At 52.8% G+C, this 16,833-nt stretch overlaps 1 pseudogene; it reads left to right on the top strand.

Annotated features, from left to right (window-relative positions):
- The first annotated feature begins 473 nt into the window (after positions 1 to 473).
- LOC122153103 lies at positions 474 to 965 on the top strand (annotated as a pseudogene).
- The last annotated feature ends 15,868 nt before the right edge of the window (positions 966 to 16,833 follow it).

Here is a 16,833-nt window from a genome sequence, read left to right on the forward strand (position 1 = left end):
AGAGATGTGTTTGGTTTTTCACAGAGAAGTCTGTCCTCACTCATTACTGTCTTTTCCCTCTAGTACAGGCACCCAGGTTCATAGGGAGACCATGTCCAACAGCAGCTCCATCACCCAGTTCCTCCTCCTGGCATTTGCAGACAGACGGGATCTGCAGCTCCTGCACTTCTGGCTCTTCCTGGGCATCTACCTGGCTGCCCTCCTGGGCAACGGCCTCATCATCACTGCCATCGCCTGCGACCACCACCTCCACACCCCCATGTACTTCTTCCTCCTCAACCTCTCCCTCCTCGACCTGGGCTCCATCTCCACCACTGTCCCCAATTTCATGGCCAATTTGCTCCAGGCATACCAGGGTCATCTCCTTCTTGGCATGTGCTGCCCAGGTCTTTCTCTTTGTATTTTTCTTTGGAGCAGAATATTCCCTTCTCACCATCATGGCCTATGACCGCTACGTTGCCATCTGCCAACCCCTGCACTACGGGACCCTCCTGGGCAGCAGAGCTTGTGTCCACATGGCAGCAGCTGCCTGGGGCAGTGGATTCCTCAATGCTCTGCTGCACACTGCCAACACATTTTCCCTACCACTCTGCCATGGAAATGTGGTGGACCAGTTCTTCTGTGAAATCCCCAGATCCTCAAGCTCTCCTGCTCTGACTCCAGCTATCTCAGGGAAGTTGGACTCCTTGTGTTTACTGCATTTTTATCCTTTGCTTGTTTTGTTTTCATTGTGCTGTCCTATGTGCAGATCTTCAGGGACGTGCTGAGGATCTCCTCTGAGCAGGGACGGCACAAAGCCTTCTCCACATGCCTCCCTCACCTGGCCGTGGTCGGTCCTGTTCATCAGCACTTCATTTTTTGCCTACCTGAAGCCCCCCGCCATCTCTTCCCCATCTCTGGATCTGGTGGTGGCTGTTCTGTACTCAGTGGTACCTCCAGTTTTGAACTCCTTATATACAGCATGAAGAACAGGGAGCTCAAGGATGCGGTGAAGGAATTGATCCAACGCACCTTGTTCCACCAGCAGTAACCTGCCTCACCTATTCTGCAGATTACTTGCAACTTGGATTAGGTCAGACTTCTGATTTATTTTTCCCTTGTTATACTTGTCATAAGAGGTAACTGCTTGGCTTCATTCCACTTCTCTAGAGGCTTCATCTGTTGTGTCTGACCCTTTCACAAATGCCTTGAACACTCTACCAGATCCGGCCTCCCTGAGAGCATCTCAGCAATAAAAGGGTCTCCTGCATGCAGTGCCTGAAGGCTGGGCTGTCCTAACTAAGCTGCTGCCACGAATAAACCCAAGGAATTGGACTTTTAAAAATGTCTTTTCTCAATATTTACTTCCTGCTTTGGGGTGATAAATTTGTGGCAACTGTGTGATCTATTGGACACCAGGTGGTGCTTTCAAAGACTATTCCTGGTTTCCAGGGGTTGTGTACATGCTGCAGGAGCTCTCCATTACCTCTTAGGTAGACACATGTATAGCAGGGCTGATGGCATGTAGTGTTCCCTGTGGAAAGGAGTCTGGAGGGGTCAGGAAAGAATGGAAACTCTCTGTGTGCCCTGGGGTGGGCAGTGAATGGACAATCAGGAGATGAGACACCCCTCAAAGGTGAGGATCACCCAGAGTAAAGCACTAAATCCAGACACCCATAAGCCATGACCCTGCATTTTGGTGGGAGCCAGTGAAAATGCAGCAGGCACGGGGAAAGGAGACTGGAGAAATGTGGAAGCTGCCTGAGGAGCCCCAGGGCAGGGGGTCTCCTGCTGTCCTGGGCAGCAGGTCTGGTGGGGAGGCAGAAGGGGAAGAAAGGCAGCCACGGCTGAGGGTTACTTGCAGCATAAATGCAGGACAGACAGAGAGTGCCTGGCCTCTGTTTCCTTACGCCCTTTGGACCAGCTCAAATAGTGGGAACACTGAGGAGGCTGCTGTCCCTCTCTGGGATGCTCCCTGGGGGTGCTGTGCCCTTCAGAAGGGTTGGAGCTGTGGGGTGAGTGCCCAAGTCCCAGCCCACTCCTGACCTCTCCCCTGGCTCAGTCAGACAGAGCTTTTTGATCAGGTCGTCACCCGAAGGACAAGGCAAAACATGTAGCACTGACCTGCCCGCCACAATGGTCTTACAGGTAGCTGTGAGATCCCTCACAAGCATGGGGAATTGGATGTGTCGTGTCCCCCCCCCCTGAATTTTTGGTGTCACACCTCAAAAAGCAGTTTGCATTTCACAGGCCCATTGTCTGTTTCTCCTCCTTCAGGTGGTTCTTCCTGGGGATCCCCTTTAGGTCTTTTCCTCTTTGTTCCGACGCACATGGCCTTCCCAAGTTGGCATTTTGCCCTGGTTTTCCATTTTCGTAGCCCACATGGACTGTGTCTTCCTGCACAGTTCAAAGCCCAGACTTGGCCCCAGTAACCCTGCATGGCTGGTCTGGGATGTGGGGGCCTCCCAGTCTGGCTCACTGGGCTGGACCCCTCTTTACACGTGACAGGATTTGTTATGGGGGCCCCTTGGAGTGTGACACAGTGGCAGTGTCCTCCTCTCTCCTTGCATCTCTGGTCTCTATGTGAAACATTCTAACTCAATTCTAACTCTATTTTCCTTTGTGGTTTTCCTCCATGCAGTAATTAGTAGGGTGAACCTCACCATCAATCTTACTGAACCTTATCAAGCCCCTGTCAAAACTTTGTTCAGTTCCATCGCACTTATGGAACTCTGTCTATTTAGTACTTTACCTCAATAAAACATATTGCTGCTTCCCTCTTTTGAATGAGGTGCATTCTGCTCTTCTCCAACACCATGGAGGGCCAAGGTCCTTCTTTTCCACTCTCTCCTAGTAGGACCCCTAGGAGGAAGAACATTTCTCTGTGTTCATTGCTTAAAAGAATGGTGAAGGAAGTTCAGCGAGGTGAACCACGGAGGTGTGTGTTTCTGAGTGTATTAATATTGCCCTAAATGTGCTCTGTGCCTTCTGGCAGTTGAGAAATGCCTTCTTCCTGAGGGCAACATTGCTGATGCTTACAGAACCCCTTCTGACTGTGCAGATGAGGTGCTCCACAGGTGTGCTTCTCTCATAGCGTGCATTTGAAGGCAGAGGCCAGGTAGCCAAAAATGAATATCATACTGGCAATGAGCCTTTCCAAGGTTGTTATGAGCCAGACTGGGAATGCAGGGAAGCATAAAGGTTCTGTGGTCCCCTTGGGTTAAATTAAAGTGAAATGACACCAAATGACTGGTTAAAATGTTTTACTTGCAGTAGAAACAACTTAAACTTGGAAAAGGATAGCAAGCAATGTGGCCTCTTATTAATAAACCTGTAAGGAAGAAAAGAAAGGAAGAAAAGGAAAAGGGAGAGAGAGAAAGAGAGTCGAAGTATGTGGATCACCACCCCAAGTTCCAGCATTGTCTCAGGTCCTGGTAATCTTGAGTGGTAGGTGCACCCCCAGCAAAGTTTTCTGTTGCCTTTTAAGTTCATTTTCTCTGCTGATATTCATACTAGACAAGGAGAGGCAGGTTCTCCTCCAACTCATTTCCATGAGAGATGAGGAAAAGGTGGAATGTGGGTTCTGTGTGTGCGTGGAAGGGGGATCGGGTGCCCCTACCCCCTTGTCAATTGAGTCAGTGGTTGTTCTCACCCCAACACCATTGATTTTTTCCTCAGTTTTTGCTTAGGTCCTTCTGGTGCTGGTTCTTTCTCTCTCTTATCACTCCTTTAACCTGAACATATCGGTTTCACTCAGTTTGTTTCCCTTCATTGAGGTTATCTAAGGAATTTGGCAATACAACCATGAGGGAGTGGAGCCGTGCACCCTTCGATACACTCCAGTGTTTCCTTGGGTGGCGTTCCTTAGACTGATCACAATGGTCAAAGCCTGTCAAATTTTTCTGTGTTTATGACTGTTTGAGGCAACAATTCTTTAGTTTCTTACACATGGCTGACTGCAAAACCCTACGTGGGTCTCACCAAGGGTCGAGTGGTGGTGAGAGGCTGCCACTGCTGGAGGAAGAACCATGGGCGGCTGCCATGGGGTCTGTGCTGGGCAGACATTTCCCCACCCTGAACAACCACCCTGGTCCACAGCAGTGCCTGCACCATGGGGCTGTGGGGCCATGTGGGGCAGCAGGACTTGGCCAGCCCAGCTGAGGAGGTCCTCCCTGCTCTGCCCACTGCCACCCATCGGCACTGCCACAGCCCCTCTGTGCTGGGCAATGAGGTTTCTGTGGGTGCCCTTCTGTGAGCTGTGTGGGCACCCACAGGGTGTGTCTCTGCTTGGAGCTGGTCGCCTTGGCCTGCCTGCACGGTCCTGGCAAGGCTTGGCCTTGGAGATGGGCTGTGATAGTCCTCAGCCCATGGCATGAGTGCCAGCCTAGGAATGACTCCTGCAGAAGAGCTCACACTGTGCTGGGGGCATGGGTGAGCCCTTCAAGATGTCCTCACACCAGGATTCTTATTGGTACAAAGGGGAACCATGACAGCCTGAAGTGATTTCTGCTGGATGGAAGCTGTGAGGGTTGCACAAGCACTCACAGGTAGAAGGAAAATCTTTTAAAAGGAAAAATTTATTGGGCTCTAATGCCTTCAGTGCAGTGGGGATGCATACAGGCACAACTCTGATACCCAACTCCACCACCAGTTATGACCAAAGAAGAAAACAGCTTCATACTGACCCTCAGACCTGATGTGCCATAGCTCCTGCCTAAGTTGGATCTCCAAGCCCATACTCAGACAACTTGTGCTAGATCAAGTGCACCAGGCCTTGTCTCCATGAGTTTGGAACATCTCTATTGACCAGAGATCCCACCATCTCCCCTGAGCCCTTGCTCCGCTGTTGGCTCTGAGGGATTTCTCCAAAAAAACCCAACCCTCAAAACCAAACAGCCCACATTAGCCTCTCCTAGTACACAATGTGCTCCAGGCGCCAACCATCTTTCCAGCCTCTGCAGGACTATTCACAGCCTGTCAAGGTCTTTCTTGTGCTGGGGAGACCCACACTGGACACAGCAATCCTACTGGGGTCCATGAATAGAGGAAGAAGAGTCACTTCCTCTTAAGCTGATGGCTGTGATTTTGCTAATCCAGACCTGGATGAAGGTTGGCCTGCCTCTTCCCAAGGGCACACTGCTGCCTTCCTGTCCCACTTGCTGCACCCAGACTCCCAGGTCCTTTTCTGCAGATCTGCTGTCCCCAGCCTGGCCTCTTGTCTGGAGTTGTCCCAGCACAGTGACAGGATGAACACTGGCATTTGTCTTCAACTTTGTGTGGATCCCAGGCAGCCCTTTTCACTGAGGGCTACTGCATCTACCTCTCTCCTCATCCAAAGGGCCCATCATCTCATTGTAAACGGTATTCAGGTTGGTCAGGCAGAATTTGTCTTTATTCAGTTTTTACTGGAAGTTCCAAATCCCCTTCTTGTCCTTCAGGTGCTTGGAAATGGCTTCCAGGAGGATTTGCTCCATCACTTTCCCAGGGACAGACGTGAGGCTGAGCAGCCTAGTAGCTCCCTCATCTTCCTTTTTGCTCTTCATGAAGATGGGTGGCATGTTTGCCTTTTCCCAGACATCAGGAACCTCCCTGACTGCCATGGCCTTTCCAGGGTGACAAAAGAAGCCACAAATTACTTTGGCCAGCACCCTCAGCACCCTTGGCTGAAACTCACCCCATAGAGGACCCACAGAATCATGTATGGCCAACCAGCTTGCTGAAAGTCTCTCCACATGTTCTTGGTCACTAGGCCCACTCCCTCACTGAGTTTTGGGCCCGCTTTTCTTTTTTTTTTTTTAGCCTTGCTGTGGCTGCCAACACCGTTACCGAAGCCCCTTTTGCTACCTTCTGCATCCCTTGCCAGTTTGAGCACCAGTTGAGCTCTGCCTTTCCTAGCTCCATCCCTGCATGTACAGACAAGGTCTCTGTGCTCCCCCAGGGCAGCCTGATCCCCTTCATTCCTCTGTGCAATTCCACCCCATCCCACAGACAGGCTGGTGGCAAGAGGTTGGCATCTGGGGACAGCACAGAGGTGCTGGGAGGAGGGGCACCAACAAGGAAAGGGGGGGTGTGAGCCATGCCCTGGGCTGCACACAGGGGCACAGGGTGGCTGGTGCCTCGGTGGTTGGCCAGGCTGTATGGGCTTGGGGTGGATGCCAGATTGAGAGTAGGAGCTCTGGGATTTCCATGGAATTCCAGTGAAAATGTGGCTGCAGCGAAAGCAAGTGGGCAGGCTCAGGCACAGGCAACTGCAGTGGCAAGGCTGCAAAAGAAAGTGTGCTGGCCTCCTGCCATGGTTGATCAACTTCATCCATAAAAAGCCCACATAGTTTTTGCATTTCAACAGGGTCGTCCTTGAAGATGAAACAGTTGTCCAAGGCCCCTTTGTTCTACAGGGCAGTTTCCCAAGAAATCCAGCCCAGGAACTTCCTGAACAAGCCAAAAATTTCTCCCTTGTACTCCAAGGCTCTGATTCCTGGGTTTGTCCTGCACACCTCTCTTGGGAGTTTAAACCCCACCATCTCCTGGTCACTGCAACCATGTGACACCAACCCTCAGTAGAAAAGCTCACGTGCCCATGGTTACAATTTCCTGGTGCTCTGTCTCAAATATTTGCTCCAGAATGACACGACAGGCCACATCAAGCCTCTCATCTTGCTGCACCCATTTCTGGAGGAACAGAGAAGTGACAGGGTTTGACTGTCCCCTTTTCAGTGCTGAGGCAGGATTTGGGGAAGTGCGGTGCTTCCCCCTGCATCAGCTCCTTCATCTCACTGAGAGGTGGGGCTACAACATCTGCTGGGCAGCCAGCCCAGGTTCTGGATGCCACCAGTCTTCTCTGGGGACATGCTTCTTTTAGCCACCAGCCGTTGCTGGGTCCTGCTCCACCTGCTGCCAACCCAAGGGCAGCTTCATCGCCCTTCTGGCCTTTGGCAACTTCTGCTCCACGTGGCTTCCTGCTCCTCCAGGCAGCTCTTCTTGCCTGGCTGAGAGCCACTCACAGGTGACCAACAGCCTCCAGAACAGTGGCTGTAGGGGAGAGGGAAGGTGGGCATGAAGGGTTGCACTGGCCTTTCACCACCAGGAATTGTCTCCTTTGTATCAGCCCTTAGGAAGCCCTGCCAAAGCATCTCCCAAATTCAGTGCTGGCAGGAGGATCTCCTATAGACCCCTCTGGTCTGAGCCTCCTCCAGACACCTGCACCCCTGGGCTGGATGCTCTGCCTGGCACGGGAGGATCAGGCCACTCTCCTTGTACCCACACCATCTCCACCTTGGGAAAGAAACACCTCTAAGATTTGAAGACAGGCTTCAGGCCTGCCCATTGCTCCCACCCCCCACTTCTCTGGATATCCAGAACAACCTGAGGGGTGCTTGGGCTCCTCTTTAATAGGACGTAACCAGAGTCTTCACATTTGTCTCAGGACAACAAATGGCACCATCCAGACCCCAAACTCACCTGCTGCAGGTCCTGTACTGCACAGTGGTGATTGGTGTCAGGACCAACTGCCACTCCCAGCTGTACTGCTCGGGCTGTGGTCACACCATCAGTTGAGATTTTAGGCACCAAAAACGAATATTGTGCTTTGCCCCCAGCTGACAGTTAAGCACCATGCAGCCACTAACTCACTATCCCCATATCTCCCCTGATGGGATAGGGAGGAGAATCAGAAAAAAAAAAAAAATGAAAACAGCAAAAATCCTCATGTGTTGAGATAAGAAGACTTTAATAATTGAAAAAAGATGTAGTAGTAGTAGTAATAATAATAATAATAATAATAATAATAATAATAATAATAATAATAATAATAATAATAATAATAATAATAATAATAATAATAATAATAATAATAATAGAAATAATTGCAATAATTGTAATGAAAAGGAAGATAAAAAAAAGAGAGAGGAATAAAACCAAAGAAGAAGACAAGGGGTGCCCAGTGCAATTGCTCTGTACCCACTGATCCATGCCCAGCTGGTCCCCCCAAGCAGTGATCCACATCTCACGGCCAACCCACTGCCTTCCTCCCTCTTGTTTATATACAGGGCCTGATGTCCTGTGGTATCAAATAGCACTCTGGCTAGTTTGGGTCAGCTGTCCTGGCCATGCTCCCTCTCAGATCCTTGTGCCCCGCCTCACTGGCAGCATGGGAAACTGAACAATCCTCGACTTAGGATAAGCCCTGCTCAACAACAGCTAAAACATCCCTGTGTTCTCAACATTGTTCTCATCCTAAACCCAAAGCACAGCACTACACCAGCTGTTAGGAAGAAAATTAAATCTGTCCCAGCTGAAATCAGGACTTTGCAGATTGCCTTTCTTGGTAAGCCTGGCTCCTTGTAACCCTTTTTGTCAAATAGGCAAGTTCTTATGGGCCCCACTGCCCTCTGCATCTGACATGCACACCAGCTGGTTGGATCATTTGTCCTCTGTGACCAAAGGCCATGGGTCATGCTCATGACCCAGGCCTTTTGCAAGCACCAGTTTCCTTCCTGTTGTTCTTTGCAGTCACGTGAACCAGGATCGGAAATGTCAGGCTGTGCTCTGCCTGTTGTGACAAACTGCTCAGCCCTCGTCATGGTCTGCCTTCAACCAAAAAGAATTTTCAGCGTGCACAACATTCTTGTCAGGGTGGCTTCTGCATCCGTTCCTCCACTGCCTGCTGGCAGGAGTTTGCTGCAAGTTTTGGAAAGCAGCAAATCCTGATTTTTGTCGCTCTTATCCCCAAACTTGACGTTGTCGTTGCCCAATAAGGTGTGGTACTGACCTTCTGAGGCACATAGATTTAGGTCAACCTCGCTGCTCATTGTCTTTCCTGTGAAGTTCAGTGTGACTGAGGATGAGCTAGATCATCATTACAGTGGTGCTTTCCACCTTCGTCATCACTTCCATTAAATGAGCATTTCTTTTTCTTACCCATACTGCCATACACCCACTCAAGTTATTGTCTTCTCAGAGGAACCATCTGCACACATGCCTTAAATGCTGATGTGCTGGAGCTTCAGTGCACAGGGACCTTGAGATACTTGGGGCTTTGGCCAGCAGGAACCTTCAAGTTGTACAAGGAGAAGGCGCAAATTGGGACTGGACCAGCAGAGGAGTGAGTCTGAGGAGAAGGCCCTGGGCACTGTGAGTGATGCCATATGTGCCGCTGGTAAAGGCTCACCATGAATAGAGCCGGCTCCTGCATACAGAGCTGCACTGTAGCATGACCATCGAGACACGGGGAGTTATCATCCCCCTTGACTCAGCACTGGTGTGGCCACACCTCTAACATTCTCTACGGCTTTCCATTCTGAGGAGAAGGAAGGAACGGGAGAGTGCCCAGAGGATGTCTGCAAAGGTGGGTTTAGAGGGCATGAAGCACATGAAGTGTGTGGAGTGGCTGAGGGACCTGGGCTTCCTTGTCCTGATGGTGTGGAAGGTGATGCGGGAGTAAAAGAGTAGCTTGAAATTAGGAGTTTTGGGTGTTTTCAGAGATTTTGGACCTTTTCTTTGTAGTGGGAAACCACCTGAGAAAGGAAAAGCATCACAAAGTGCAGCTTTAGGAGGTTTAGACTGGAAAGGAGGAGAAAAAAATGTCCCTTGAAGGGTAGTGCTGTGGTGCCAGAGGTCAGCCAGAGCCCGGATCAGTGCAATGCTTTGTGTTCCAAGGAACAGGCAGGGAGGAAGGAGAGATCTCAGGAAAGGCAGGGAGATGCCATAGGTTGGGTGTCCACAGCCTGGGGGTCTCTGTCCCCTTGGCTATGGCAGTTGTCTCTGCTACCAAGGCCTGGAAAGGAGACATGATAATTGCATGGAACTGGGGCCTCGTGGCTTCCTTGCAGCCCCCCAGGGAGGCTGGGAGCTGTGGTACCACTGTCCTCCTCTCAGCATTGCCCACCCCACCCCACAGTGCCCCAGGAAGAGCCCTGAGCCAGTGTGAGGGATGGGATTCCCCTTCTTGGGGATGACCACTTGGCATGATAAAATATATCAAGTTTTACTCAGCATCAGCTCACCTTGCACAGTGCCATTGCCTACCTGTACTCACAGCCTCCAATTTTCTTCTCTAACTAATCCATGGGGACACCTGGTCTGTAATGGGCCTCAGAGGGGCCAATTAACACTCCAAGACACTTTGGATTTTGCTTCTGACTTTAACCCCTTCAGAGGTTGGTTCAGCTCCTCTCAGTATCTGTAGGTTCAAGCACCAAATACACCCCCGGTCTCATCAAAGTGCAGAAAACCCAAAGGAGCCACATCTCTTCCATCAATTATTTCAGGACTTCCAGGCTTGCACAGCTAATTGGAGAGGCTTCAGGAGTCTAATTAAAGTGGAAGATTTTAATGACAACTTCATAAAATACTTTTTTTTTTTTTTCATTTTGAAGGGGTTTTAATCCTTTTTTAATTTTACAGAAGTGATAGAAGCTTTCTCCAATTCAGAGGGTCTTCTAAGGAGGACAGGAAATGTAGCAACAGCGGTCTCCTCATGGTACCCCACTGTATGGGCAACTTTCCTCCCCACCTCCCCTGCCCCACCATTTCCCTCAGGGGCTGCCTGGGACTTGCATTCTTCTACATCAGGCTTCCTCACTGATGTTCACAGCTGAATGTTACAGCTCCTTTGCACCAATTCCCACCTGATTTACCCTGAGACTTGACTGTAAATAGTCACAGGAATCTTATTAATTTGAAGAAAGAGAAGTAAAACATGATACAAATTATTAAAAAAAAAAATCAACAATAAACTCCTCAACTGTATGCCAAGTCCAAGCCTCCACTAAGGTCTATCTTCCTCAAGCGATGACCATAAAAGGAATACTCTAGACAAATAGATAGGAAATTATAAATATACACACAATTAGCAAGTTGACTAAAAAAAGAGTTTGGCAGTTTAAATCAACTTTTCCACCTTTTTGGCCAAATTTCAAGCCCAGAGCCTTCTCACCAACTCACGCCTCTAGTGATCTCCCTGCCCATCTTCCTGTGCCTCCTTAGCCCATGCCCACCTCTATCAAGTGAAGTTGGGGTGTTGTGGGGAACTTCTTACAGCCAACTGAAAAATCATTTGTCAATGTTCAAAGCATTTCTGAGGTATAGCTGAGAAAGAAATTAACTTGTGTTACATCATGTGCTTGTTAACATCATTATATTTAGCAAAACCCATCCTCGAAGACAGTCTGTTCTAAAAGCCCCCCTGCAACCGGACAGAAATTAAGATGCAAGAATAAACTAATTAGAGTTGCTGCACTCTAACAAGCTCCCAGGGGAAAGTTACTGAGTCTGGAGAGCTATGGGAGGAATAAAGAGTCTTTGGGGTTTAGTGGGGCATGCTGAGGGGTTTGGGTGAGGAAGCTCCCTCAGGAGATTGACGTGAGCCTCTCTGGGGGCTGATTAGAGCAGAAGAACAGAGGCAAGTGACTTCAGGGTGACAAAGAAAGGAGACAGAGACATCCTGTGTCATGTAGCCCCTTGGATGTGCCCTGCCAAGGGGCTCAGTGCTAATTCCCAGCCCATTTGAATGGTGATTCCTTTGGTCATCAGCAGCTGAGGTTTTCCCCCGGTCACTCTGAGGACAAATACAGGCAGAGTGCCACATCCTTGCCCCTCAGGCCTGGCACTGCCCAGCTCACCCTAAACCTTTGCCTATACCCTAACACCTAACCCTGAAAGGTGAGCTCTCATCCTTAGCCCTGCCCTGATCACTGAAGCTGAAACCCTCACCAGATGCCTGAAATCTAAGCCCTACCTACCTCCCTAATCCTTTCCCTCAACACCCCTCATCTTCAACCAAGTCCTTCCCTGGGCTGGCCTAACCCTGGGCAACAGCCCTGGGTGGGGTGCAGCTCAGCAGAAAAGGCCCTGGGGTTCATGGTGGCCAACAAGCTGCACATGAGTCAGCAGTGACGGCTGGCAACCCAGAAGGCCAACAGCATCCTGGCTGGCTGAAGAGGAGCATGGCCAGGAGATGAGGGGGAGGGATTCTCCCCTTCCATTCAGTGCTTGCTAGACCACATGCCCAGTACTGCACTGAGTTTGGGGCCTCCTGCCCCCAGTACAGGAAGGACATCAATCAACTGGAGCAAACTCAGTGAAGAGGCACCAATTCAGTTGGGCATGTGTAGACGTGCAGGGGGCTGGAGAGCTTCCCACCTGAGGAAAGGCTGAGGGAACACTCTCAAGTATGGAGACGAGAAGGCTTCGGGAAACCTTGTAGGAGCATTTCAGTACCTGTCAGGCAGTTAAAAATAGAGCCAGGCTCTTCAGCGTGGTGCATGGTGGGAAAAGGAGAGGCAAGGGACAAAAATGGAAAGAACATTCAGGCAGGAGATGAGGACCATGAGGTCATAACCATGAGGTCACTTACACACTGGAAGAGGTTATCTTGAGAGGCTCTGCAACCCAGACCCTTGGAGGTTTCCAAGCCTCCTTTCCCCCTACATGTGGTCTCCCAACATTGAACAAAAAGCTCTGGCTCAGGCAAGAATGAAGCAAAAGCCTATGGCACCAGCACAAGCTCTTCCTCCCCTGGGCCTTCTCTTCCCTGTGAGAGGGGTCTGCCACTAACCCCACACTTCTTTCTCCCTCAGCCTTTGCAGCTGCATGTGCCTGGCCTTCTCACTTGACTTTGCAACCATGACCTTTGTTTTCAAGGCCCAACACATATCTTGTCACTCCTGCTGTAAACTGGCACCCACCCCGCAACTGGAGCCCACCTGACCACAGGGGCAGGGAGAGGCCAGGCCCACTCTGCTTGCACTGGGAACAGCTTTTTCCTGGGAACGTCCCCAAGGAGCTCTCCTCACGTGTGTCAGGCTGTGGCCTGGCACAGGTGGCACAGGGACAAGGGCTGCTGGGGCAGGGCTGAAATAGCTCAGCTGGGAGAGCGTTAGACTGAAGATCTAAAGGTCCCTGGCTCAACCCCAGGTTTCAGTAATGTTTTTCTCCCTTAGGGTCTTGCAGATCCCGTCTGCCTTTGTCCATCCTGCCCTGTCCCTCCTTGCTCCTTCCCCTCTTGCCAGAGCACTGCCCGTGCGCTGTAGCTGCACATCTACAGGTTAGAAGGATCCTTCCTCTTGCGCCACAAGCCCCCAGGCTTCCCCTGGGCAGGACTCTCCACTCAGTGTGTCTTTGGGGTGTTCTCCAGCTGGGTCTCCTTCCCTGCTCCACAGGGATCGGGATCTCTCCACTCAGGGGTCTCTGCAAAGACTCTGTCTCTCTCCTCATGGTCATTCTCACTGGTGCACAGACTGCTCCCCTCCTCACACACATCCTTCACCTCAACCTCAGTTCCCAGACCAGGGCACACTGCCCACAGGGAGGCCACTGTCCCCCCACTCCCAGGGAGAGGCACTCATTGCAGCTGAGCAGCACAATTGCCCCATGTTTACCACCACGAAGACACCACCCCTGCATGTGGTCAGGCTTTCAGCCTTGGAGTTAACAGCTGCCCGTGCTCAGCCACCCTGCCACAGAGACCCCAGCCAGGGCTGTCCCAGGGCACTGCTTTGCTGTCAGGACAGGCCTCAGCACTGGAGGAGTGGGGAGGTCCCTGAGCCCACCCCACACCCGCAGCCCCAGGGAGATGGAAGCCTGCTGTCCACCTCACCTCCTGGGATGCTGCTGGGAGGAGTGGTGCAGGGCAAGTCCCAGTGACTGGAGGAGGGGTTATAGGATTTCTGCCCCTGTGTGCCCCCCACACACACACCCTGGGGTGCCATCAGAGCCTGGGGGGCACCTCACCCCAGGGAGGGAATTTCCCTCACCCTGTTGCACTGCTCCTGCTGTGGAGTTGGGGACAGACGTGGCAGAATGGGGTGCTGTCCTGGAGGGCAGAGGAGGCTCAGGGGTTTTCTCTTCTCCATCGACCTAGCTCAGAATGGGCCAGAGCATGGGAGAAGAGCCTGCAGCAAGAGCCTCCTCCTGCCCCATTTCCCTGCAGAGACGGTAAAGGGGCAGCACTCTGCAGTGCAGCCCTAGGGCAGGATCAGGCCCCAGTGGAGAGCCAGTCCTGACTTCCCCCATCTCAGGAGGCTTCAGGTTCTGTTTTCTGCAGAGGGTCCCAGGGCACCTGGGGGACAACGGCACTGTGATTGGCACAGACACATCATGGGAGGAGAGTGTCTCTCTTGCTGGCAGGTCTCAGGGGGCTGTAGCTCAGTGGCTGAGCAGCTGCTTTGCATGGGGGAGATCCTGGGTTCCATCCCCTGCACCTCCAGGGGTGCTGCTGCCCTGACTCCCCAGCCACAGGCAGGTGTGGGCTGGAGTTTAGGCTCTGGTCATCTCCAGGCCCTGTGGGCCTGTCCTGCCCAGCCAGGGTTTGGCTTTGAGGGCAGGAGGGCGGTGGCAGGGCTGGGTGTGCTGCCTCAGGGAGGGCACAGATTTCAGCAGCACGCTCGGAATCGTTTCTGGCTGCACTGAGGGATGTGCTGTGAGAGTGCTGGTCCAGCGCAGGTGTCCTTTGGGACCAGGGCCACACTGCCCTAGTGGCTTTCCCGAGGCAAGGCTCTAAGATTGTCCTTTCTCCAGGGGGAGATCCCAAACCACATGGGAAGCACTCCTCTGTGCCAGCAGGTAGGGGTGTCTGAGCTGGATGAGCCTGGACAGGGCTGTGGGACTCCCAGCCGGAGGAATGACATTTCCTACCCTGACCCTGTCTCCAGGTGTTTCTCCTTCCACTGGCACCACTGACTGGAGCAGAGCCCCAGTTCAGGGAACGCGGAGCTGCTGAGGTCAGGCACAGCTCGGCAGAGGTGCGACTGGTGGGGCCGGTGCCCACCTCTTATTCATGGGGTGTCTGGTGTCTCCGTGCACCCTGTGCTGGTGGGATCGGGGAGTCACAAGCCTGTCCACACATATGCCCAGGCAGCGAGGGCCAGGACATGGTGCCTCGGCTGCTCCCCCAGCAAAAAAACTGGCAACCAAAATGGGGGGAGAGACACGGACTTTCACCGCAGGGTGCCCAGCCCTTGGCAACAGGGAGCCCAAACTCAGAGAAATAAGGCTGCTCTCCCATGGGCTTTCCACATCCGAGCTCTTCCCAGTGTGGGGCAGCGGTGCTGAGGGTTGGGGTGTCACTGCGACCCCCCTCAGGTAGATCCTCAGGAGCTGCAGGAGCAGCCACAGATCTGGGGCACAGTGGCAATCCTGCTTTGCTGCAGAGGAGGGACCCAGCTGGCAGGGCCAACCTGTTAAGTCCCAAAATGCATGAAACAGGTTCTTTCTGCTCAGGTTGCTGCCCCTTCAAGCACACCCACGCCTGGGGCTTATTTCCACAAGGAGGAAGAGGCAAACCTCTAGCAGGTGCCAGATTATGGGAGAAATATTACACCTGCGGGAGGGCAGAGCTGGTGGGGCAGTCACACCAGACAGGCACTGGGCTCTTTTCCCCAGTTCCCACTTGGGGCACCTTGAGTGTGCAGATCAGTGTCCATACTGCCCAGAGGCCCCCACCATCCCGTGTTCAGAAGATAACACTCCCCTCTTCTTCACTTCATTTGTACACCTTATTTCTCTAGGATGCAGGGCTGGAGCTTATCCCAGTGGGAGTTGTCCAGGCTGTGTTTGCAATGCCCATGGATGTCACGCATCATTGTGGGGGTCTTGCCCTGGGAACACTGCTCTCCCATGGGGGCTGCCAGCAGGAAGGCTCTCAGGTGTGGGGCAGAGGGATGTGTGAACCTCGGCTCCCCCCAGGTGCCCCCAGGGTCAGCCAAGGGGTGGAGGAGCTCCCAGCAGGGAATGGGGCAACACTGCTATAGCAGAAGATGTTGGCAACGTCTGCCTCCTCTCCACTTCTGCTCCAGGGCCAGATCCTGCTGTTTGCAGCACTATGGAGCTGCAGCTACTCCCCACAGGCAATCCTGCCACAGACACCCAACACACCTTCCAGCCTGCAGCAGAGAAGCCCATTGGTGAAGAGCCGGTGGAGTGCGGAGACCCACCAGCGGGAACAGGGAGGGCAGTTGGGCAGTTTGGGCGCCAGGTCCTGCCCAGGTGCCAAACTCTTCTCCCAGCCTGGCTTCTGCACAAGGTTTCTGTGCCGTGGGTGCTGGGGCAGGTGAAACCCCAGCTGAGGGAGAGGGACCGGGACCCTGGCTCAGCTCCCAGCAGCACCTGTTTTAGTGGAGGGACACAAAATCTCCACTGCCATGGAAATGTGCCCACATGAGCATCCTCCCAGATGGGTCCTTCTCCAGGCCAGGGGCTGGACCACGGCTTTTGGCTGCCGCACGCGTCTTGTGGGGAAGCTTTCTCCAACCCCCTGGCCCTCTAACAGCGCTGAGGGAACGGTGCCCTCATCCTCGGTGCTCCCAGCCCTCACGTACCTGCCCACAAGTACTGCCCCGCACACAACCCAAACTGACATACCTGGCAAGGCAGCAGGGGGGCAGGGGTGGGAGCTGCAGGGGAGCAGGAGGAGGGTTTCCCAGGGCTGCTCTGGGTCTGCAAGGCAGGAGGAACAGCCCATGGAGACTGGGGTCCTGGCAGAGCATGAGGAGAGAGAATCCCAGCCACGTGTTTCCCAGGAGGTGGCTCTGCACCCTGTCCCACGGCAGTGGGGAGCAGAGCTGCCTCCCAAGCATTGTGGGAAGTAATCCGCGGGCCATGATCCCACCTGGGGCTGGCTGGGGTTTTCAGGGACCTGCGGTCACCTTAGTGCTCGCTTCTGTGAGACAAAAGCCCAGGGCTCACCCTGACATGGCAGCTCTGTCGTGGCCTCTGCATGGTGGGATCAGTGTGGCCCAGGCAGGGCCTGTGGGAAAGAGCAGCTGGAACCCTTGGGGGAAGAAATGGGTGCTCCCACTGGGGTGCATCATGGGACCTATCAGAGAGTCACTTTGATTAGAAACTGCCTGTGGGCAGCAG

Source organism: Tyto alba, unplaced genomic scaffold (genome assembly GCF_018691265.1).
Source record: "Tyto alba isolate M040663 unplaced genomic scaffold, T.alba_DEE_v4.0 Super-Scaffold_15, whole genome shotgun sequence".
Taxonomy (NCBI): Eukaryota; Metazoa; Chordata; class Aves; order Strigiformes; family Tytonidae; genus Tyto; species Tyto alba.